The sequence below is a fragment of the Panicum hallii genome, chromosome 1 (genome assembly GCF_002211085.1).
Source record: "Panicum hallii strain FIL2 chromosome 1, PHallii_v3.1, whole genome shotgun sequence".
NCBI lineage: Eukaryota > Viridiplantae > Streptophyta > Magnoliopsida > Poales > Poaceae > Panicum > Panicum hallii.
Window position 1 is genome coordinate 16,067,225 of NC_038042.1, and position 25,498 is coordinate 16,092,722.

The following is a 25,498-nucleotide window of genomic DNA, read 5'->3' on the forward strand; positions in this document are numbered from 1 at the left end:
TCAGTGAACCACCGATGCTTGAGTGCGTCTGCCGCGGTGGGCCTCTCCCAGGAGTCGTAGCTCAGCAGGCCAGCAAGGACCTCGCGCCCCGCCAAGGACAGGTGATCCATCACGTCGTCGAACGCTTCCACTCCCATGGTGACAATGTAGTCTCGCAGGTCCAGCGTCTGCGTGATCATGTCGTCCTCCGTGGTCGCCGTGAACAGGGGCTCGCCGGAGAGGAGCTCGGCCATCACGCACCCCAGCGCATAGATGTCCCCCTCGGGCCCGTACCACTGGCTGCATATCAGCTGCTCCGGCGAGCGGTACTGCATCGTCGTGCCATCGAACTTCTCCTGGCACGTCTTCCCGACGCCCCTCGCCGGCGTCGCGCATCCGAATCCGCAGATCTTGAGCGTGCCGTCGGGGCCGACGAGGATGTTGTCGGGGTTTACGTCGCGGTGGATCGTCCCCGTGGCGTGCAGCTTCTCCACCGCCCCCAGGAGCTGCCTCATGGAGTCGCGCGTCTCATCCTCGGACAAGGGCTGCCGCTCGAGCCGGCTGTGGAGGCTGGGGCCGACGAGCTCCATGACGATGAACAGGTCACCGGTCTCCTTGTCCGTGGCGACGTTCTTGATCTGCACGATGCCGGGGAGCCCGCGGCACGCGGCGAGGCAGCCGGCCTCGCGCACGACCGCGGGGAGGTTCGGCGCGCCGTCTTCGTCGAACTCGCCGCCGCGGATCCACTTGACGGCTACCGTCCCGCCCGTGCGGCGGTCCCGCGCCTTGGCAACCACGCCGAAGGCGCCCTCCCCGATCTCCTCGAGCATCTCGTAGTCGTCGATGTTCTCGAACTGGTAGCAGGAGCGCCTCCGCTTCTTGTCGGCATCCGCAGAGCTGGCGGCTTCGTCCGGCGCCGGGCGCTTGCGTGCGGCGGGCGCCACCGCTGCCATGGAAAGCCGATCGAGCTGGATGGATCGAGCCCTACTAGGCGCGACGAGAATGTGCCAATTTGGAGAACGAGAGGGAGTACGCACTGCGAATTGATGGATGGGGCCTGCGTGCCCTCAGGACTTTTATTAGGCCACGATGAGGGTGTCTTCGATCTGTTTGGAATCGGAAAAGACCTCACGTCTAACGCGGATCGGACTTCGATCGATCACCGCCAACGCCGTCGGACGCAACAATCGATTTCAGGCGGGTGGACGCAACAATAATCTAGCCAATTGCCTTTCTCTACCGGGATTCGGGTTGAAATTGAAACAGATCGAGGTGACTCGATGATGAGGGAAAATCCCACTTATACAAGCGGCCGCTGCTCCTATCGTGTGGCTACCATACCTCGCTCTGCTCCACCGCAACCTCGAGATCCGGCGAAAGGTTCTACCGTGGCAATGAAAGGTTCCCTCTTGAAAGGTGCGGGCCCAGGGCGGTCAACGTTTGCCTCAGCCCATGCCCGAGTGCCTGGTTGTGGCTCCTGGCGCCGGGTTACTCGTTTTGTTTAGCCGTCGTGCATGGGGGCGAGGCAGGAAGTGGGGCGATATACACCCACCTCTCGAAACCCTAGCAACAGAAAGATTTCATAGTCAGCCGCCGCCACACCCGCTCCTCCGGTCGTCTCTAACCTTTAGCTCTGGGAGTGCTGCAAGGTCGGTCCGGAAGCAACGGATGGATCCAGAGAGCCCCGCCGCTAGGGAGATGGAGCGCTTCCTCAACCCGAGCCTCTCCCCTGCCAGTGGGTCGCCATTGAGCCCTGCAGCTGCGTCGCCAGTCATAGCTTCGTCTTCGTCGCCAATCGGCCAGGTACTGGGTTTTGTCTGTCCCGTTGCTGGGAGTGCTAGATCTGGAAGGTCAAATAGAAAAAGGTTTGAGTTAGTTAAGTTCCACGTGGATTGGTCAGTCCTATTAATCATAAATAGTTAGCGAGGCCTGGAAGATCTTGTAGGTTTAGCTAGTATTCAATGCGCTTGGTATTGCCCAGATCTTGTAGATTTAACGTTTTGTCCCCCTACGGTACTGCTCAGATCTTTTATATTTTAGCTGGTGCAAGGTGGGAGTGGGCTCCTTTTGTTTTATGACACCTGCAAACCTTTTTTGCTCACTCTTTTCAGATTGAAATTGCTCAGATCTCATTAGTTGATTAGCAGAAGTGTTGGTTATCGACATGTTTCAGACAGTTTTATGACAAAGCCTCTAGTTTCTTTTTTTGGCGCAGCTGCCAACGACACGCTGGACAAATCAGGAGCCTTCAAATAAGCACCGCGGCCGCTTATACAAGCGGTATTGCATTTGGCGACTCTCATAGGATAGAAACCGTTCAAGTCACGCAGCGCAGCAAGCGCAGTCGCCATGGACGGCATTTGAGCTCCACCTTCACATCTGCATCCCCACTCCTCAGCGTGTAGGCCATCCTCTTGTAGGCTTGTAGCTGAGTACGTTTCAGATTGCAATGCATTGGCTCACGTTTTAATTTGTAGCTTATTGCCTGCTCCTCTTGTTAAGTCTTCTAGCATCATCTCTCTAGCAACAAAGCACGATGCGCTGTCGACCTAGATCATCAAAGCATCGGAGCCCTTATGCCGATCCAATCATGCGGTAGAACGAACCCAGGGCAAGGCGACCATCGAGGAGCTTGGCGACCTTAAGAACCGTCGAGCTTCTCGATGACGGATGCGTGCGACGTGCGCGGGATATTGTTTAGGGGCTTTACGCCCTCCACAATGTGCTAGTGATGCTTGAAAAAACGAGAATCTCAGAGTGAGTAGATGGGCCTCGACCTCCCAGAGCTGCATCATACAAAAGAATGGGCATCGAAGCTATCTAAAGTGGTTGGGATCCACGTCAAATAAATATGGCATTGCTCCTGTTGTTTCTCACCGAGGTGAGCTGTGAGCGGAACTTGGCGATGAGAGCAGGCAAGGATCAGCGAAATAATTTTTATTGGAATTGGCACCAGCGCATGTTCTTGCCCCCGCTCCGGATTTTCTTGGCATCGTTTGAAATAGTCAACGCCTCCTACAGCGTGTGGAGTGATGCCCCAATCCTCTATCTCTTTTTTGAGCATCACTTGAAGCACACATTGTGGAGGGTCTTAGGTTCCATGCGTTGTATGGATGGGCTGTAGAAATCAGACGTGTGACGCCCATGTGAACGCACGCCACCATATTTGATCCCCATTGGCAATGAAGTGATTGTGATTATTTCTGATTTGTGATGGGCCCATTTGTGCTCCGTACGCCACTGGTGGGTTCTTTGAGATTGTACACCAGTGGGCTCGAAATGCCCACATGGACATCATCGGTTCCCAACAAAATTGCAGTGATCAGTTCCCATTTCCCAAGTTGTCGCTGGATGCTGATACAAGAGGCAAAGCAGTGTAAGTTTAGTGGTTACTCTCAATCTACTTCCTTTAATGTGTTTCAGTGGACTTCTGAAATCAGCATGTCTGCATCCAAAATGCCAAATATTTAGGAATACGGCTGCTGCGCTCATATTGTCCTTGGTGTGCTAATCTTACTTTGGCTGTTGTTGGGCTAATTCCTAGAGCGGCTTGAAAATATACTTTCAGAGCAGTAGAGGCGTGGTGGTAAAACTCAGATACCATGGTGGTGCTAGATTACATCCAATGCAAGACAGTCTTCCTGTTGGCAAGCAGCTAGAGTGCAAGAATTGTTCTGACCAAGAGTTGGACTGAATTGATTCTACGGCCACCATTTTCACACGGATTGGTTGAGATAGTGCCATGTGCTACTGGTGTGGTTGAGTTGTCAGTGAATATACTTGTGAGTTACTTGCTTCAAATAGAAGATGGTGACGTGCAAGAAGTACTGCATGGAATTGCTAGAAGATGCAGTGCTAATAACTATGGAATAAATAACCAAACATGCATGAACATGGTTCAAAGATCAAGTATATGCAGAAGTGAATCTCACTTACGTGCCCATGTACCGGCTGAGTTAGCTGCACGTACAATGTCGAATTACACGGTGGAACTTTCTCTGTTGAGATACTGATCGATTTGTGTATCAGGTTCCACGGAGTTCCTTAATGGAGCAATGTTGTGATAATAGAGCACCAACCAAGGTTGCCTTGCAGTTTGTCTCTGTTACAAATGAAAAGAATCAGCAACTCTCGGGCTTGATGAGACAACAACACAGCTCAATCAGATCACATATCCAGCAGCTTGGGATAACCAAACTCTCACCAAAGTGATTTTTTGCAGCAGGTAAGCCCTCAGTGAGCCAATGTTACTGAACATTTTCTGTGGAAGGATAGGTCTTTCGGTATTTGTGAAGTTGATCAAGTCCAGGGTACAAGTGATGACTACAACTCACATTGCAATGTCTAGCTATTTGCTGATACTATCGTGCCCAAATAGTTTTCTCTTCTGAAAACATCCTCCTCTAGCTGGGCCTCTACAAGTGATAGTTTCCGCAACATGTCAATGTTCAGCCTAAATCGTCTGAACTGTAAATAATGGTGATGGTTTCCTCACTAATGGGCCTCTACTAGCATGGGATCCTAGTGGTGGACGAATTTTTTTAAAAAAAGGGGTTAAAAAAATTAAATTCAAAAAAAGATGCCGTTTTGAAAATTCTCGAAAAATGGGTGCCTCCGGCCCGATCAATGGGCGGGAGGCGTGGGGCCGGAGACCTCCCGCCCATCCAACAGGCGGGAGGTCCCAAAATTTTTCCCAGACCCCTCCCGAGGGCCTCTTCGTGAATAAAAAACTTTTCTTATTCGCCAAGAGGCCCCTGACGCGGCGGCATCCCGCCTGTCCAACGGCGGGAGGTCCCCCGAGGGGCATCCCGCCCACCCAACGGGTGGGAGGTTTTCCGGAGGGGCATCCCACCCGCCCAACGGGCGGGACGTTCCCCCACCACTATATAAGCCCTCACCTACCCCCAAATTCTCATATTATTCAGAAAAAATCAAGAAAAAAGAAAGGAAGGAGAGGAAGAGGCGAAACCCAGTTCACACATCGATTTGGAGATATATTCTCGTTCTAGTCGTATAATTACTTGAAAATAACTATAATCTACAAAATATTTCTTAGGTAGCTATATTTTGAATATTTTTTAGTATTTTTAATTATTTTTAGGAATATTTGTTAGGGTAGTTATATTTTGAATAGTTTTTAGTATTTTCAATAGCTTTTAGAAATATTTCTTAGGGTAGTTATATTTTGAATAGTTTTTAGTATTTTCAATAGTTTTTAGGAATATTTCTTAGGGTAGTTATATTTTGAATAGTTTTTAGTATTTTCAATAGTTTTTAGAAATATTTCTTAGGGTAGTTATATTTTGAATAGTTTTTAGTATTTTCAATAGTTTTACAAATATTTCTTAGGGTAGTTATATTTTGAATAGTTTTTAGTACTTTGAATAGTTTTTAGATATATTTCTTAGGGTAGTTATATTTTGAATAGTTTTTAGTATTTTCAATTGTTTGTAGGAATATTTCTTAGGGTCGTTATATTTTTGATGCAGATATGGCGCAGACACCGGAGCTCCTTGACGCCAACACCGACGAACGGCACAGGTCGTACCTGGCAGAGGTGGAGGGGTAGCAGCTTCACGACTTGCGCCCTAGTGTAGCAAAGGAGTTGTTGCACCTGGACGACTGCTGGCTTGACAGGTGATACTTTGTATTTTTTTACGGAATGAATGTATTGCTTGTACGACAATTGTAACCACAATGCAAAATATACAGGTTATGTGAGGCTGGTTTGCTGCCACTCGCACGTATGCTTCAGGCCGGCGACGGCCAAGATGGTGGCGCCAAGAAGCGGATGCAGCTGGACCGCTCTCTACTTGCGGCGTTGGCGGACAGGTGGTCTCTGGAGACGCACATGTTCCACTTGCCGTCTGGGGAGATGGCCCCCACGTTGCAGGACGTGTCGTACCTGCTCAGGCTTCCCATTGCGGCTGAAACTGTTGGGCAGGTTGCCGTGCCACCTACCTGGAGGGCGGAGCTTTAGGAGCGGTTTGCACCAGTGAACCCGCCATATTTTTTGGACGTACCTGACGCGCCCGGCGCCGCCAAGGGTTGGGTAATACAATATAGGGTACGTACAATTATTTTTAATTAATTTAATTGAATCAAATGTGACTACCTCTAAGCATTGAACAAATATATTTCAGGCTCAGGATCTCCACCCTCTGGCTGGGCAGTACGAGGTGTCGTGCTGCCTGGAGGCATATCTGTTGTGGTTGTTCGGCTGGAGTATTTTCTGCAACTCTAGCGGCAATTATGTGGACAAGGTTCTCATCTAGTACGCGCGCGCGATTGCGGATGCGGAGCCAGGCTAGGTGTAACACCCTAAGGTAATTTCCTCAAATTTTTAATTAATTTATTTGGGCTCGAATAAATTTTCCAGGGTTTTCTCTAGTTTATCTCGTATTTAAAGTAATTTTATAACGCAAGAAAATAAAATATATCATAGGATTAAGTGGTTTGTGCATTCATGCCGCAGCATGGTTATTTGTGTTGAGTGTATAGATTTGAATTCAAATTGTATTTGAATTCAAATGGCTTGTTTGAATGGGTGGAGTAAAGAAAAAGAAAAGGAATAGAAGGGGCCAGCCCCAAACCATCTCCTTGGCCCAGCCCAGCTCCCCCTTCCTCTTCTCTCTCCTGGGCCCTCTCTTTTTCCCCTCTTCCTCTCTCTCTCCCGCATGGGCCGACCAAGTCCAGCATCCTCTCCTTTTCCTTTTCTTCCGCGTGGGCCAAGCCCCGGCCTGTCTCCCCCAGCGCCCGCGCGCCCCTCCCTCTTCTCTGTCTGCCGCACTGGGCCCACTTGCCGGCGCTCGTTTCCCCCCGCTCACGCGCGCCGTTTCCCCCTCCTTTCCTCTCGCTGCCAGCTCGGGCCCGCGCGTCAGCGCTTCTTCTCCCCCTTCCCCCTTCTTCCCCGGCGTACCGGCCCCTCCGATATCGCCGGCGATCCTTTTCTCCTCGGGCCCGCTCGCCAGGCGTCGCGTGGCCCTATTTGACGCGCCGGCCGCCCCCTAGGGTTTTTCCCCTTAGCCGCCTCGGTGCTCCTCCGCCCCGAAACCCTAGCCGAGCAGCGCCGCCGCCGCTCACCTCGGGCCGCCGCCGTCCCGCCTCCTCGTTGGCCGCCGCCGTCGTCCAAGCCTCGGGAGCTCATCCCGGTGGGGTAAGGAGCACGCCACGCCCGTCCCTGTCCCTTCTCCCCCTCTGCTCGTGCGCTTTCCCCTTACCACCGTAGCCCCGAGCCGCCTCCGCCGCGAGGAGCACCGCCCCGAGCTCCAATCCGCCAAGCTGACCGCCTAGATGGGTTCGTCGTCGTCCCCTCTCTCTCCCCGTGCTAGCCGTGCTCCGAATTAAGGCCGGAAGCCCCCGATTGCAAGTACTCCGGCGAGCCTCCGCCGCCTCCGCTGCGCCCCGCGCCTCCCCGCCGCCGGCGCCGACCGGAGCCCCTTCAGCCGTTCGATCTGGGCCTACGGTCTGGATTAGATCCAGACCGGTACTTCCCCCGAGCCGTTAGATCTCAAGGCAACGATCTGGATTAGATCCAGATCCGCATTAAACCCCAGCCGCCCGATTTAGATCCTGTGGACCGCGTGAATGCAAGCCCTAGATCTCCCTTGAGCCGTCCGATCTTGATCCGAGCGTCCAGATCCGCAGATACCCTTTCGCGGGACGAATCTAATTTGAGCCGTCCGATCTTGATCCAGCGATTCAGAACAGAAGGTACCGCTTCAGCCGCCTCTTTTGCTAAAGAACCCCCGGGTTTTCTAGGTATCAACCCGCCGTCCACCCGTGAGTCAAAAATAATTACGGATAGGTCCTGTTTTATGCGTTTAGGCCCCTGGCTTCTCTGGAATTTGAACCCGCCGTCCAAGCCATGCCTTTTCACGCGCTAGCCCCTGAATCTAGGCTTTAATTACGTTTTAGTCCTCGGTTTTTGTCCAGAAGCCCTGGAAGTCCTGTTTTTCTTACAATTAGGTCCCTGGATCCTGTTTTAAGCGCAGTTTTCACGTTTTAGCTCCGTTTTAGGTGTTCTTTATATGCACGCGATCGTTGTAACGCGTAGAATAGTTTTAGACTAGTTTTGTGTGCTGTTTCTATGTAATGTTGTACTGTTTTCTTATAGTTGTTCTTGTTATGCATGTGTGTATGTGTGGGCTATGTTTGATGATCGTGAGTAGACGCGGAGCCTTTGGACCAGTACCAGGAGCAGCCGTCTTCCGAGCAGTTTGAGCAGCAGCCGGGAGAGTACGAGGAAGGCAAGTATAACATGAATTTCCTATCACTTTTAAATACAATTTCATACTGCATTTTAATTCTGTATGCCTATAAGGATTTCCTAGCCACCTTTATATCCTTCATATATATCCCTTGGGTTGCATTTTGGTTAGTTGTGCTAGGTTGCTGCGCTACAACATATCTTGGTCCTTTTTAATTAATTTGATTAATGGTCTTATGCAACTTAATTCTGGAGCCGACCCTCTGTGCTGTGTGCTTGAGTGGTTTGTGCGTCCTTAAAAGATGTTTTTGTTAGAAACATGGTTTAGGGGGCCAGCACGGTGCTTAGTGCTTGGTTGGCCACTCTCCATAAGGACCGGTTCATAGAGCGACAACCTGGGATAACCGCGCAACCACAAGACTGGTATGGGACGGTCTTGACTTACTAATTAGGTCATTTTGGTTCGGGAGTAACTTACCTGCGTGGGCAAGAGGGGTGGTAAGCTTCAATGGTCCCTGCTCCTCCGGCTTGGTCTGTGCTGTGTGTCTTGTACCCCCGGAGGTGGGCCCCATAGTCGCTGATCCAGAATCCTTAGCGGTTACACCTTACCAACGTGATCCTTTGTAACGGTCTCGTAGTGTGCTTGCTAGCCATCTCACCTAAGGAAGTGTGATGAACAACTAGCGCAGCTCACGACTTGTGGGTAAAGTTGTGCAACCTCTCGAGAGTGTAAAACTGATATATCAGCTGTGCTCACAGTCATGAGCGGCCCAGATCCTTCGTCTGATTAGTGGGGTTATCAACCTTTGACGAGGGCGATTCCCCGGGTGGTTTGGTTTGGATGGTTCTCAGTAGTTCTTAATTAATATTGATTAATTTATTATGCAATTGGGTTTATGGTAATTCATCCACTTGTAGTAATTAGCTTTAATAAAATTTGCCAAGACTAAAAGCTAATGCAGTTGAGTCAGCTAACCTTAGAGCCTCATGCTCGTGTTATACTTGTTGAGTACTAGTTTGTACTCACACTTGCCTCTCTACTCTTCTGTTCTACTTCGGATATATTCGACTGCTGCTCAGTGCCCGGCAACGTGGAGGATTACGTCAGTGGCTTCGACGACTTCTAGGCGTTTGTCTCCCAGTCGACGTCCCTGTGGCGCCCAGCTCTTCATGTATCTCTTTTACGCTTCCGCAACTCTTGAACCGATTCTTGATTCGGTTGTAATAAAATAATTCATTTTATTCATTCATTTACGTTTTATATTAATGTTATTCGTGACATGTGTTGTGATATCTTGATGATCTGTTGTATATATGCGTGACTTGATCCTGGCGCATATATGATTGCTCGATTTATGTTCTTATAAATCGGGTGTGACACTAGGTACCTGGGTGGAGCTGGGGATCGGCAGTGCTTGCTGCCACGTATCGAGGCCTTTGCCAGGCCTATTTCAAGACAGAGAGGACCGCCGTCATCACAGGCCGTTCACTTCTGCTGCAGCTATGGTTGTATGAGCGATTCACCATAGCATGCCCCCTAATCAGCGAGGAGCCTTATCCGCCCGAGATGTATGGGCTGTGGCACGAGGATAGCCCCACGATGGGTTCGTTTTGGACCGATCGACGGGTAAGTTCTTTAATTTACTGTTGTACATTTCTATATGTGCAAAGTACCGACACAGTTATGTAATTTTGTAGATGAGCTGGGCACATCGGCAGGTCCGAAAAGCATACCCGCAGTTCGTGTCCGAATTTGATCGGATGCGGCCACAGGATGTCATCTGGACCCAGTACACTGCTGCGGCTGTCCAGACACGTGCGCCGCACGGGTTGTCCTCCCTCTACATGCGTGACGAGGCATACTGGCTCACAAGGCGAACCTAGTGTTCGATATTGTCATCGAGCCGTACTGCGTCGAGCGAGTGATGAGGCAGTTCGGGCGACGACAGCACTTCCCTCTCCTACCCCGAGCGTTCCAGGCCATGCCGCGCAGCGTACACGAGTAAGTTTGTGATAACTCTTTTTATATTAATTATATAACCGTTATCATGAAATAATGTTGTCTTTCAAATGTTTGCAACAGATATTCGCGCAGGGGATATCATGCCAACGAAGTCAACTGGGTTGTCAAGCTGCAGGAGTACGTAGGAGGGTGGCTAGACGCACCTGATGATGTGTGGGACGAGCCGCAGCCACACACGGAGGCGTCTCACGGCACATACCTCCGCTGGTACCTCACTCGCACGCGTCCGTACGTCACTCTTTCACGTATTGATGACGCGGAGCTTCAGCACCCGCCGATCATCTCGGACACGTATCCCTTGTACCGTGATGAGGCGCAGTGTGGCGCGGTACGTTTCATGCAACTTTAATTATTAAATCTTTTTTATAAAAAAATGATAACAATATTACTCTGCTTCCCATTACTCATGCAGATCGATTTGACACGTTGTTTGAATACGGAGTACGTGTATCGGACGCACAGTATAAAGAGTGCTTTCGTCGGATTCATGACAACTTGACGCGAGCGTTACGTGCACTGATGTGTCGCAACAGAGACGACGTGGGGGCCTCCAGTTCATCTCATGCGTCCGCCCACGTGTACACAGCTAGCCCGTCGACCTCTGCAGCACCGCACGCAGCGTCCAGCGGTACTGCCGCTAGTTCTAGCTGTAAGTCCTTTATAATTGCCATTTCGATCAATGACTAATTTCGTTTGTTTTTATAGTCATGCACTCGACGGCAATGGGGCCTTCTCCTGCAAGAATGGAGCCTCAGACGTTTGGCGCCTATGCTCCAGGAACGTCTCTCCCGTCGGGTTTGACGCCAGCTGCTCCGTATTCTCAGGGCTATACTCAGCATGCTTGGTCGATGGGAGCTTCTGCACACGGTGGTCTATTTGGTGTGCCGGACTAGGACGACTGGGACGGCGGCTCCGTCAGTTTGTCGGAGTTGGTGGGTTGCGACGCCGGGCCTGACATCATTGGTCCCTCCCAGACGTATGACGCTCCAGCTCCACAATCCCATGACCCGTTCACGCCGGCGCCTCCTCCGCCTCGTCCTCACCGTGCTCCAGATGCACTCACGTACTCGGAGGGGCACATACGCCGACGGCCTAGGACTAGGGGGGAGGACCAAGAGAGCGCGAGGTCCGGGATAGGCGGAGTAGATACTCCTGATTCGGTGGACTCTATATATTTAAACTGTTTTTTGCGTGATACTATTTTATTTTTAATAGGTTGATGTATCGTACTATCGTAATATTTAGATTCTACATTGCAAAACGTTATCGTTTAACCATCTTCATACGAGTTTTAGATACAGTAATTTTTTTCGTAAAATTGAATTAAAATTTTATATGTATACAAAAGAGTATGTCGAATAAATCTTGTATTAGAAAAAAGTATGAATTTTAAATAGTTTGTAAAACATAAATTCGAACAAAAAATAAGAAAATGGGAACCTCCCGCCCGTTGGGCGGGTGGGATGCCTCAGGGGCCTCTTCATGAATAAGAAAAGTTTTTTATTCGCGAAGAGACCCTCGGGAGGGGCCTGGCAAAAATTTTGGGACCTCCCGCCTGTTGGTTAGGCGGGAGGTCGCCGGCCCCACGCCTCCCGCCCATTGATCGGGCGGGAGGCACCCATTTTTCGAAAATTTCTGAAACGGCACACCTTTTTCGAATTTAATTTTTTTAACTCTTTTTTTAAAAAAATTCAGTGGTGGACAGCCTGCTACCCCTGAACTATAGAACTATCTTATTTGAACCCCTTATTTACCTAAACCGGACCACTTTCCATTTTATGCGAAAACCAAAACCAGTTTTGATGATGTGGCATCATATCTTGTGGGTTTCGATGATATGCTGGGGCTATAGTCGCTAGAACAGTAACCGGACTCCCAAAATCTCTCCCCTTTATCTTTCTGCTTACTGGTCCGCATGAGCTCACATTTAGCACCACTAGCCAGTATGGACTTAGCGTCGGCCTGTGGGATCTTTCACAGTGTGGTGATAGCAAGCCCTAGGATGGCAATCCAACCCGCGCCTTACATTTGGGTTCGTGGGTCAGCCCTCTTGTCGTCTCCAATGGGACCATGAATGCGTGATCATGCCATGCCCTCCCTCACCTACTGCATGCTGAAGGAAAAAACATGCAGTAGAGATTATTCCATTGATCACTCATATGCCTCTCTTCTTTCTCTCTCATGTAAAATGACCAAAGTGCCCTGCGATTTTACTCGCCAAGTCAGTGGAGCTCGAGTGTGAGGCGCGGGGGAGGAGCTATGCCATCGTGTGGTGAGATGCGCATGTAGAAGAGGTGGACCTTGAGGCAGCTGCCAGGGTCGGGCGGCGGCAGCGTGTGGTCCATTCGCGCGGTAAGGAGATCGAAGCGGGAAAGCTCGAGCTCGCAGGTGCCATCGGCGGCTAGGTGTACCGTGCGGCGGAGCTGGTGCAGGAGTGGCGGGTGAGAGGATGGAGACAGGGAGCGGCGGGAGCGGGGGTTGGGCAGGTGAGAGGAAAAGGCGAAGGTGGAAGAAATGACTGGGTCCCACTAGTCATAGAAACAGAAGGAGAAGTACCCTGATAAGGCAGGGGTGAAGAGGTGTTTTCGCATGCCCCTTCCACGCTGGACTCGTGACTTGGCACGCCACGTCGGCAAAATTGGCAAATAATTAGCTTCACATGTGGAGGGGTGGTCAAAAATGTAGAAGCCAAAATAAGGATGTCAAATAAGCAGATGCCAAGGATGGCAAATAGTTAGATATCCCCGCCGGCGAGCGTGGGCCCTTCGAGACAGCCGCTGTCACACCCGGTTTTAAAAAGAAAACCACATGCATCTCATATATTCGCAAGGATCAAGTTCACACGCAGATGATAGACAATACAAGTGTATATTCGAAACAATATCATAATGAAAGAGAGTATTAAAGTACTTTATTACATAGTCGAAAGTCTTAGTCTTAAGCAAACAAATGAACGTCTTTAACTAGCAGCGAAACTTCAACTTCACAGGCAGATAACTGGGAGAAATACGCCTAGAACTCCTCAAAGTCTTCAGGGAACTGCGGACAATTATCTTATTCTGAGCAGCATTGGTTTTAATAATGTAAGCATGAGTACACTTATAGTTGGTACTCAGCAAGTGGCGTAAATTACATGACATATAAGGCCAATTTCAAGGAATAGCTGACATGGTTTGACTGCAATAAGCACTTTTAGTTTGTCAAGTTCTTTTAGCAAGAATTAACTAAGTGTGAGTACATACCATAAACCCTAAATTAAGTAAAAGAGATAATTACAAACAACATAAGTAAAGAACATCAATTTAGATTATCTTCAAGTTCAATTATCATGTGAGGGTCCAAGCCGCTCTTAACCGTAAGCACGGTTGATATATTAGTTTTCACTCTGTAGAGGTTGTACACTTACCCACAACTCTTATTTCCCATGATGCCCGGGTTTGCAAAGCCCTTAGACACTTCTGAGGTCAGTGGTAGGGATTCACTACGAGGCCTTTACAAAGATTCCCTAACTTGCAATGGTCCGCTAAGGTTTCACGTCGCAGTGGCTATAACTCTCCCTAATGAGGAAGACGCCTTAACCAGGATCATATCTAAGCCTCAAGAGAACCTATACCCCATTAATGCACTCCCCTCTTACCCTTTTGGTAAGACCATTACAAGCTAAAGTTTTTAATTAATTAGCCAAGACTAGAGCCATATAGTATTGTGGTTGCACTGTTTTCCTAGGTGGTTCTCCATGTTCCAATTAATGCAATGATTTGTATTCCAGAATATGAAGCAAAAATAGGTGTAGCATTCTTTCCAAGTTAACCAACCATAGTCTAAGTAGATGAGCAACTAGCATAGCTACAACTTAAACTAAAACCCAAGTTTAAATGCAGTACAATAGAAACTTGGCATGTCCTTAGTTTGGGATCCATCATGTTATAGACACATGTGTGCATATAAAGTAAATGTATATATTGAAAGTTATTAGGACCTGAATATGATCAAGACCACTTGCCTTCCTCAAAGCACTATTGCCGCTCAGGGGCATCTTCAAAGCCTTGCTCTTGCAGATCCTCGAACTACGCACCATCTATTGCACCACACAAGTTCATACAAGCAAACAAGTACAACAAATAAGAAACAATATACCAAACAATGTAAATAGAACAAAACATGGTTATAAAGCTACTGTACATGTCGCAAGGATCGCGTGATGGCAAGAATACATGAAAATGGATTTAAAATGAGAAGTTATCGCTAAAACATGGTTTCAGGGGCATATTTGTAAAAGATTTAAAACTGAAAGGGCTCAGAATGAAGAAATAGAGGTTAAAACATAAATAAACCTAGTTTTAGATTTGATAATAGAGAGATTTGGATGGCGGATTATATTTTAGAAAAGTCTAAGGGCTAAAATAGAAGAAAAAGGACTCTTTTGCAAATACTTTTGAACTAGAGGGGACTGCAGGTTGATTTCAAGAAAGCCGAAGGGCTATTTTGCAAGATATTCTAGGGTTGACCGGTATGGGGTTGGGCTGACTCTGGTCTAGAATAGATCTAGACCATAGGATCTAGATCGAACGGCTCGACGCGGCTGGGGGGTGGGGGGGCTCGGGCGGCGGGCTCGCTGGAGAATCACGTAAACGCGATTCCGGCCATGGCTTTGGCTCGGATTTGACATGGGAGAGAGAGAAAGAGCAAGGTGGGGAACACGCTGGCGGGGTCAAGATGGTGGTGCGGCAGCCGGAGAAGGGCTCACGGTGGGGGGGGGGCGTGTTGGTGTTTAACCGGCTGCCCACCGAGGGATATACCCAAGGTGGTAAGTTTTGGGTGAGGAGACGCCGAGATCAGGAACTCGAAGGTGCAAAGAACACAAGACTTAGACAGGTTCGGGCTGCACGGAGCGTAACACCCTACGTCCTGTATGGTGGTTTGTATTCCCTTTGGTGTAGAATGACCTAATGATCTTCTCTCTTGAGGGGGGTCCCTGACCTCCCTTATATATCCGAGAGGTCAGAGTTACAAAGGTGCTAACCAACTCCCGTCGAGAGAACATACCAGAACATATCTCGAGTAGATCCCCTCCGTGTTGGTTAGCTCTATCTCCTATTTAAACGGAATAAATAAGAGATAAATAAGATGAATAAGAGATAAGACGGACTTAATCTCTTAGACCTCTTTAAACTACGTTACGTACCCAGCCCGGTGGCCCCGGGTCTGACAAGCCCCCGAGCTCTTCGTAGCTGAGCACTGCAGGCTTATCGAGTACTTCCGAAGCAGTCTTCGACTTCTTCTGAAGCCTCGTCTTGAAGTCCTTCTTCGAGTACTTACTTGGCTGCGTCGAAGCTATGAGGTGCTCATGCTCCGAATTTTGTTATGGTGTGCGATTGAAAAATCGCACTCCATATGGAGTAGTCCCCGAGCCTTAGGTTGAATCGGAGAATCAGGCTGAGGGTCCCATTAATCTGTAATCCTCCTTATCCTTCAAAGAAATTTGAAAAATAAGTAGTCGATGCCACGTACCCCGCAGCCCCCGAGCCTTGAATCCAAATCCCATAAAATTGGAGGTAAGGGTCCAAAAATCGTGGCATTGGTGTTACCCTGAAATCCCGAGAAAAACTCTTCGCTTTCTGCATAATGAAAGTAAGCCTCCCGCTGGTTTATTTAACCGCGCGGTGACTTAAGGTTTCTTCTGCACTCTCAGTCTTCATACGAGTCTTCTTCGAGTAGTTTTGCGGCGTCCGGCCCCCGAGCTTACGAGCCAGGAGAGCCGAAGGAGCCATGTTGAGTAGTGCGCATCGCCCAGCCCCCAAGCCTGGGAACTAGCAGAACTGTGATGGCACGCCGTGCTGCCTGGAGGGTTGTTGCCGAAGCTTGATCTGAAAAAAGACAATGCATACATTATATAGCATAATACAAAGATACCGAGTAGTACTCAGTAATAATATAAAGACACCAAAATTTATTCGGTGTAAAAATTTCGTGTCTTGCTCTTGCTAGGCCATGTAATTTCCCCGGGTAGTTAGCCTGTTACGTTTAAGCACCTGATCCCTGATGGCCGTAGACCATAGCGTAGGGAGCTTAGCCGCATGCACGCGTAGGAGCATAGGCTTACAGAAGAGTCGAGGTTTCACGGATTAAGGCGTGTGCTACCCAAGCACTTTAGCAACCATTAAGAGAAGACAAAGAAGTCTTCATGCGACAAAAAGGATGCGCAGTGCGCAAAGATAGTCGGCGGAGTGTAGCTCTGGAGGGTTTCATGCCCATCGAGAGTCGTACACGGACAAGTAGTCGATCATGGCGTAGCACCCGAGGGTTTCATGCCCGTCGAGAGGCGTACCAAAAAAGGTAGCCGATCTTGTGAAAAACAAGTCGGAAAAGGTATAAATCACTTAGCTCGATTCGTGGATGAATGTCGACGAAGCCGTGGAGCTCGTTGATGAAGCTGCGACGATTTGTTGATGAAGCTCGACTAGTTGGAACCGATTCCGACTAGTTTTCAAGTCAAGACGAGTAGTTGATGTAGTCGTCGGCGAGCTGCCGATCATCCTCGCGAAGTCGAAGTAGTCGAACACGTTGCTGCCGCGCGCGGATATTGCGGCACGCGCCGAAGTTGAGCCGGGTCGTCGAGGTCGACAGCCGCGGTGCATCGACGCTGTAGCACAAGGTGAAGTCGAGCCGAGTAGTCGAGATCGATGTAGCCGTTCGCTGAAGGATCCGATCTCGAACTCGATGAATCGATCCGTCGATGCACATGCGTGAAGGTAGCAATCCACCACCTGGTGAACTAGAAAGATGCCATCGAGTTCGCCGGCGGATCTTCGACGCGCTCCCCTACCTGGCGCGCCAGCTGTCGGTGTTTAACCGGCTGCCCACCGAGGGATATACCCAAGGTGGTAAGTTTTGGGTGAGGAGACGCCGAGATCAGGAACTCGAAGGTGCAAGGAACACAAGACTTAGACAGGTTCGGGCCGCACGGAGCGTAACACCCTACGTCCTGTATGGTGGTTTGTATTCCCTTTGGTGTAGAATGACCTAATGATCTTCTCTCTTGAGGGGGGTCCCTGACCTCCCTTATATATCCGAGAGGTCAGAGTTACAAAGGTGCTAACCAACTCCCGTCGAGAGATCATACCAGAACATATCTCGAGTAGATCCCCTCCGTGTTGGTTAGCTCTATCTCCTATTTAAACGGAATAAATAAGAGATAAATAAGATGGATAAGAGATAAGACAGACTTAATCTTTTAGACCTCTTTAAACTACGTTACGTACCCAGCCCGGTGGCCCCGGGTCTGACAGCGCGGCATTATTCCTCCGGTGAGCAATTGCCATGGCGAGGAGGCGCGAGAGAGCGGGAAAAGGGGCTGAGGGGTTCCTCACCACCGTGCGGAGCTCTGGCAATGCACGGTCATCGAAGGAAGACGGCGGAACGGTGGCACAGCAATGCTCCCGAGCTCGACCGAGAAGGCAGCGGCACGAGCTAGGGTTACAAGGCATGAGGAGGCGGCTGCGGTCGATGGGGGTCAAGGGGGTCCTGGCTGCTGCTTTTATAGGGCGGCCGAGGGTCCTTGCATGCGTGCCAAGGTGGCATAGGGAGGCATTCGCTGGCTGGACTCGGGCTCGAGTCTGAGCCTAGCTCGAGGTGGGGGACGGACCTGACGGGTAGCGCCCGCCTGACAGCGAGGGAGAGAGGAAAAAGGGAGAGAGAGATGCCGGGTTGGGCCATGAAAGGAATCGGACCGAGAGACTGGGCCATGAGGAAAGGGAGAAAGAAAGAGAAGGGGAAGGAAAAGAGGGGCAGAGCAGGCCGGGTGCGGGAGGTGGGCCGGCTGGGTTGGGTTGCCTGGGGAGAAAAATAAAGAAAGGAAGAAAGAAGAAAGAGGCAACCACTTCACTTGAATTTAAATTTGAAACTTAAATTCAACTGAACTTGAACGATAAAACAATGCAATGCAGCATGGAATGCACAAAGCCTATTTTCCTTATATTTCTTTTTATGGCTAAGTAAATTATTTATAATTCATGGTAAATGTTCTTAAATGAAAAGAGATTTAATAAAAACCTTTTCGATCCTACAAAAATCAAGCAAAATTTATTAGGTTCCTGAATTGAAAATTAGGGTGTTATAAACCTACCCCCTTAAAAGGAATCTCATTCTCGAGATTCGACAGGGCTAGCGAAGAGTTGGGAAAATTCTGCCTATAACTCATCCTCTCATTCCCAAGTGGCCCCATCCTTTGCATGGTGACTCCATTGAACCTTGCATATACGAATCCTCTTACTCCGGGTGATCCTTTCCAATATGTCCAGGATTTTGACCGGGTACTCAGTGTAGGTCAAATCATCATGCACATTCAACTCCTCTAGTGGCAACTGTTCCTCAGGTACTCTCAAGCACTTCTTCAACTATGATATGTGGAACACGTTGTGCACATCTGACAGTCGTGCAGTTAGCTCCTACCTCGCACTTCCATTCCAAGATCTTGAACGGGCCAATGTAACGAGGTGATAACTTCCCTTTGACTCTGAATCTGAGTAAGCCTCTAATAGGTGACACTTTCATATACACAAACTCTCCGTCTTTAAAAGTCAACTCCCATCAAGTATTTGCATAACTCTTCTGCATCGACTGTGCTACTTTCAGATTCTCACAGACAACCTGCACTGTCATGTGGCCTCTTTAATGATCTCTAGCCCAAACAACTGCCTTTCGTCTATCTCACTCTAATACAACGGGGTCCTACATTTCTAGAATGCCTCAAATGGTGCCATCTTTAAACCGGCCATCTTGTCCCAACTGCCTCCATGCTTCAGAGCACAGGCCCTAAGCATATCCTCTAACAAATGATTTGTCCTTTTTGTCTGCCCATCTATCTAAAGATGATAAGCGGAGTTGAAATTCAACTTCGTGTCTATTGACTCATGCAACTTCTGCCAAAATCAAGATGTGAACTGAGTACCTCTATCATACACTATCTTCTTAGGTAACCCATGCAAACACACAATCTTGGAGATATACAGCTCTGCTAATCGTGCTCCTATGTAAGTAGTCTTCAATGGAATGAAGTGAGCTACCTTGGTCAATCCCTCTATGACCCATATCGAATCATAACCATTCTGTGTACGTGGCAATCCCATAATGAAATCCATACCAATTTCTTCCCATTTCCATTCTAGCACTTTCAATAGCTGTAACAAACTGGCTGGTCTCTCATGTTCTGCCTTGACTCTGACACACATCACACAGCGCCACATGAGCTGCAACATCACGCTTCATGCCATACCACCAGTATCTCTCCTTCAAGTCCTGATACATCTTGGTACTGCCAGGATGGATTGAATAAGTTGAGTCATGAGCTTCCTATAGAATTTTCTTATGAAGCTGATCCACATCTCGTACACATATCCTCTTCCGGAACCATACAGTGCTCTGTTCATCCTCAGTGAAGTCAGGTGCCTTGCCTGCTTCTATCATCTCCTTTACCTCCTAGATCTTAGCATCTTCAAGCTGACCCTTCCATATATCTTGTTTGAGAGTTGGCTCTACCTCTATAGTGATCCCTTCCGTATGAGCAATGAACCCAAGATTGAGTTGTTCAAACTCCTTATACAATTCCTGAGGCATCTGATTGGCCAGTGTTGCATTCACAAAACTCTTGCGTCTCAAGGCATCAGCAACCACGTTAGCCTTTCTTGGCTGGTTGTGTATCTCCAGGTCATAGTCCTTGATGAGCTCTAACCATCTTTGTTGTCTCAGGTTGAGGTCATTCTGAGTGAAAATATACTTCAAACTCTTGTGGTCGGTGTATATCTGACATCTGTGGCCCAACAAATAGTGTCTTCATATCTTCAAAGCATGCACCACTGCTGCTAAATCCAGATCATGAGTGGGGTAATTCTGCTCGTGCTTCCTCAACTAACAAGACACATATGCAATTACATGTCCCTCTTGCATCAATACACAACCAAGACCTTGTTTAGAAGCATCACAATAGATGTCAAAACTCTTGTGAGTATCAGGCATAACCAATACTGATGCAGTAGTCAACCTTTTCTTCAACTCAACAAAATTATCCTGACATGCCTTTGACCATACGAACTCCTTTTCTTTCACTATTAGTGAAGTAAGGGGTTTCACTATCTCGGAGAAGCCTTCTATAAACCTCTTGTAATATCCCGCGAGTCCTAGAAAGCTCCGGATCTCTGACACAGTTTCTGGTGGCTCCCACTTCAACACATCCCTGACTTTCCCTGGATCAACTGCAATACCTCCATCTGTGATGACATGACCAATAAATGAGACCTCATTCAGCCAGAATTCATACTTTCATAGCTTGGCATACAACTGATTCTCCTTGAGTTTCTACAGAATAAGCCTCAAATGTTCCTCATGTTCCTCCTCATTCCTGAAGTACACCACAATATCATCAATGAACACCACTACGAGCATGTCAAGATATTCTATAAATACCTTGTTCATCAGGTACATGAAGTAGGCTGGAGCATTTGCCAACCCAAAAGACAACACTGTGTACTCATATAGCCCATATCTGGTAGTGAAAGCTGTCTTGGCAATATTTGAAGGTCGTATTCTCAGCTGATGATACTCTGATCTCAAATCAATCTTGGAGAATACTCTGGCTCCCTTCAACTGGTCAAACAGATCTTTAATGCGAGGTAATGGACACTTGTTGTCGATAGTAACCTCATTCAATGCTTTGTAGTTGACACACGTTCTTCTGTGTACCATCCTTCTTCTCAATGAATATCACAGGTGCTCCCCAAGGTGAATAGCCAGGACGAATGAACCGTTTATCTAGCAATTCTTTTAACTATGTTTTAAGTTCCTCTAATTCTCCAACAGACATTCTATATGGCCTCTTAGCAATAGGGGTAGTACCAGGTAAAAGATCTATGAGGAATTCAATGTCACGTTTAGGTGGTATACCTGGCAAACCGGGTACTCTCACACCACTCTGATGTCCTCAATCAAATCTGCCTTCAGCTGGTTCACTGCACAGTCTGCTGCGGATGGAAGCGTTGCAACAAACTCAAACCGATCACCTTCACCCAAAAGGTGTTGAGGTGGACGGCTATGGGCTCATGATTGTCGACCTCAACAATGTTGGTTATAAAGTTGACCCATGGGTACTTGCCTCAACAGGTCGCATAGGTACTCTATGTAGCTGATTCTGCAAAGAAGACAAAACACATCATTGTCTCTGCAAAACAAGATATCATAGGAGTTGATGGTACCAATGATGTGGAAGAATATAATCAGTATGATGAGATGAACCTCTTCACAGACGTACCACAAAAGATGAGGATTATAGAAGCAAGTATAAGAAAAGATGACAAGCCATGGGCACGCAAAGATGGTGAATCGAGAATTGTTACTGCTTGAACATTGGTGTTTCAACACTTTTATTTATTACATACACTGCAATTGGATTTTGATATTTTTCTTATGTTCTACATATCAAAATATGCTTATGGTAAAAATTTCACATTTTTTAGAGGTGTTTTGCTATTTTATGAAATAAATAGATTTTCGGCATAAATTGGAAAACTATTTGTAGGGGCGGGTGGGGGCATCACCCGCCCCTAAAAATCCTTTTCCAATTTCAACCAAAAATTCATTAAATTCAAAAAAATAGAAAAATATATGAAAAAACTCAAATTTGCACTAGAAACATACTGTGTAGTATAGAGCTAGTAAAAAATATGACAAACATGTTTTAGTACATATAATGATTGAGAGTGTTAAAAACACAAAGAGAGTCTTGAGTGCTACGAGATAGTCTGTTGTGGAGGTGCATATTGTGGTCTCGACACTTTAAACCATTATATACAATAAAATAGTTAATTGATATTTTTATTAAGTTCTATATGTCACATAATGCTTATGGTAAAAATTTAAAATTATTTTGATGTGTGACTTAGAAAAAAAATTCAGATCCCGAGCGAGCGCGCAAGCAGACGCCGTTTGGCTTCCAAAAATTTCCGCCGCCGCCGCAGCCACCCGCGCGCGTCTTCTCCGCCGCTGCCCGCTCCCAGCCTCCCCTCCGCGCGGCACCTCCCTTCCCCGCGCCTCCTCCCCGCGAACCGCGGCGCCATTCATCACGCCTTTGCCCAGCCCTTCGCCGGCGACGGGTATCCACCAGTAGGCACCCTGCCACAGCCATTGCCGACCGAGCCTTTGCCCAGCCCTTCTCTCTCCTCTTCCGGCAAGCTCTCCTCAGTAGGCACCCCTGCCACAGCCATTGCCGACCGAGCCTTTCATTCTATCCTCGCTGCCGCTGCTACGCCGCCGCCTCATCTCCCTCGAAGACTCCTCGTTCCCGCGCCCTCCCGCCCGCCGCAGGTACACCCCCCTGGCCAACCACTCCCTCCTCGCGCGCCCCTCCTTGGATTGGCTAGGAATCGCCTCGATATCCCCCCTCGCGGGCGCCGATTTCCCGTTAGGGTTTAGCCCCCCATTTCATTGCCCCGGGGCTGCGATTGCCTGTGGGTGGGCGTCTCTCTCCACCTGCTGTGCATCGTCCATTCCAGCTGGATGCGGATTGGTACGCGCCTTGGGGGTTGGCAGGGTTCGGAAATCTTGGTTACCGGAACTTGCTGCCGCCTTGCCGAGAGATTTGCGGCCATTTGGGGGACATGAATGAAGAACATGAAAAGGCACTTGCAAGCTACTGCTGTTGCATTGGCACATAAAAATAGGTGCCTTGTTCCATTGGCAATGGTACCCTGCCCAGCACCTTTGCTTGTTCAGTAAAAAATGCGTCTTAGAAAGGGACATGTGCGCCCTTGGGATCGAGCAGTACACTTTCCTTGCTGACAGGTTCCTCGATTTTGTTGCTAGTCACACATTTCAAGCCTTGCCAAGTTGGTTAATCCAACAGATTACCCTTATTCTGTGGTACTTGAATCTTGATGTAGAGACGTGCAATTTACTTGCACTACTAGACTACTAGTCACGCAATTAGAGCTTTGGTAAGCTGGTATTCCCATAATGTCCCCCTTATTCTGTGGTGCCTATGAGAATATGCAGGGGGACTGTGTCTTCAGGACCACAAATCACTGAAACTAACATTATATTTACCTAGGCTGTCCCATCAGCGCTACCCAACTCATTTGGTATTTGTGCACCACAATATCGTCCTTGCGACGCTATGATATCGACAGCTTCTTGAGATGCATCTCCCAGCATATAAGATGAGAATCCTAGTGAAATATTGTTATAAATTTTTGCTCACGTTTCCTATACTTCTGGGACATGTCCTTCATTTGTTTTATCTTTCTCCCTTCCATTTTTGACAAATTAATGAGTAGTACAATTAATATATGCACATATTAAGAAAGTGCAAGCCATCTGCTTTAGGAGCTCTCCAACAAAAAAAATCATGTACTATAATATAATCAGGTCAAAGTCATTCTGTGGTAATCATAATAGAAAAAATATTTAGGCCATTATGTTTTTGTTGATTTTATAGTTTGTATTATTGAAGTGATTGAGTGTCAAAAGAATATGTTTTTGTCGAATCAGCTTACTGCCACCCGCGCGTGTCTTCTCCACCGCCGCCCGCTCCCGGCCTCCCCTCCGCGTGCGGCCTCGAGCTCCCCTCCACGCGGCACCTCCCCTCCCCGTGCCTCCTCCCCGCGAGCGGCGGCGCCATTCGTCACGCCTTTGCCCAGCCCTTCGCCGGCGACGGGCATCCACCAGGTATGCCCTTCCCTTCTCTCTCCTCTTCCGGCGAGCTCTCCTCAGTAGGCGCCCCTGCCGCAGCCGCGGACGCCGTCCCCACAAAATAAATACATAACAGCCTCAGTAGATCTCTCTCTTTTACTTACTACTACAAGGACCGTGATTCACACATATGCCTTCAAAACACTTAAACAACCCCATTCTTTAGTCATACGTGACGATCTCACTGCCATTGGAAGTAGAGTACAAGAACACCGTTACTCAAATTCAGCAGTCACATCTGCTCACTGAGGATTGGCAAATGTACATTTAAACCAACCATCCAAATTATGAGCTTCTACATCATTTGCTTCATGTGAAATATATTGAATTATTGAGAATATGAATAGCAAAAAATATGAATGTGAATGTCAAATTTATTGAGAATGCGAATTAGCAAAAAATGTGAATGTTTCTATTGCAATATAGTTAGTTCTTATTTTTATTTATTTAATTTTATACTCTAATGATGTATTAAAAATGAACTGAAGAGTGTCAAACTGAACAGTTAGTAAATGTGAATTCATTTGATTAGTGAGTGTAATAGTAGTCCTCGATTCGATATAGGAAGGACTCTGCTTTGTCTCCATTCTCTCTCTCTCTCTCTTTCCTAAGAGACAAATACATTGAGTGAGCGAGAGACAAATACATAGAGTGAGAGACAAATATATAAAGAGAGTGAGAGATAAATACATAGAAAGAGTGATAATGTAGACATTGCAGAGTCCTTTTTATAAGAAAGTATAAGGTCTGTCTATTAACTTTCATATTCAGGTGAACACATGAAATCAAAAAATCATAAATGTTCTTTCCAGGTTTATACTTGAATAAATATAAAAAACCACGGCAACAGACCCAACAGTTGGGGTTGTTATTATTCCATACATTCACCGAGTATGGAGATGAAGTTGCCTAGAAAGAAGAACTCTGTCCTGAATTGGTGAAGCATGTTTAATTGGGCAGGTGAATGGCCAAGCGCAATGCACACCCCAAACCTTAGACTGGAGTATAAAAGGCCATTCTACTCTTAACAGAACATCAATTGCGGAGAGAATAAGGGCAATGGAATTCAAAAGGCATAGACATATCCATTGATTTTACATTACATCAAGCAAAAGCAGATCATCCTTAGTGTGAAATATCATATTAAATGTGAAATGTTCATGATTTCTTATTTGTAAGAAATTTCTCTCTCTCTCATTTCATTATGAATTGAAATATTTATTAAAATATATCTTTGATGGCAATGTAGCGTAGAAGTTGTAGATGGATCCTCCATCGTCATCTTCCCCATGAAGGGATGATGCCGCACCACAAGATGAGCTTGAACAAATTGCATCCCAGATGGAGTGGGACAACGGGTATGACATCGGTGACCAATGTGGGGATAAGGAGTCCAACGACGTCAGTGTCGAATCTGGGTACGAGCAGGGCCCTAGGATTGGACAAGGCGCTTGGGTAGGAAACAAGTGGCATGATCTGATTGATCCACACCATATTCCAGCAAGAGAAAGATGGTCAGGGGATGTGTTCGATCCGGATTACGAACCGGA

At 47.7% G+C, this 25,498-nt stretch overlaps 1 pseudogene; it reads right to left on the reverse strand.

Moving 5' to 3' along the window:
* Positions 1–490: 490 nt before the first annotated feature.
* On the reverse strand, positions 491–932 carry LOC112896234 (annotated as a pseudogene).
* Between the last annotated feature and the right edge of the window lie 24,566 nt (positions 933–25,498).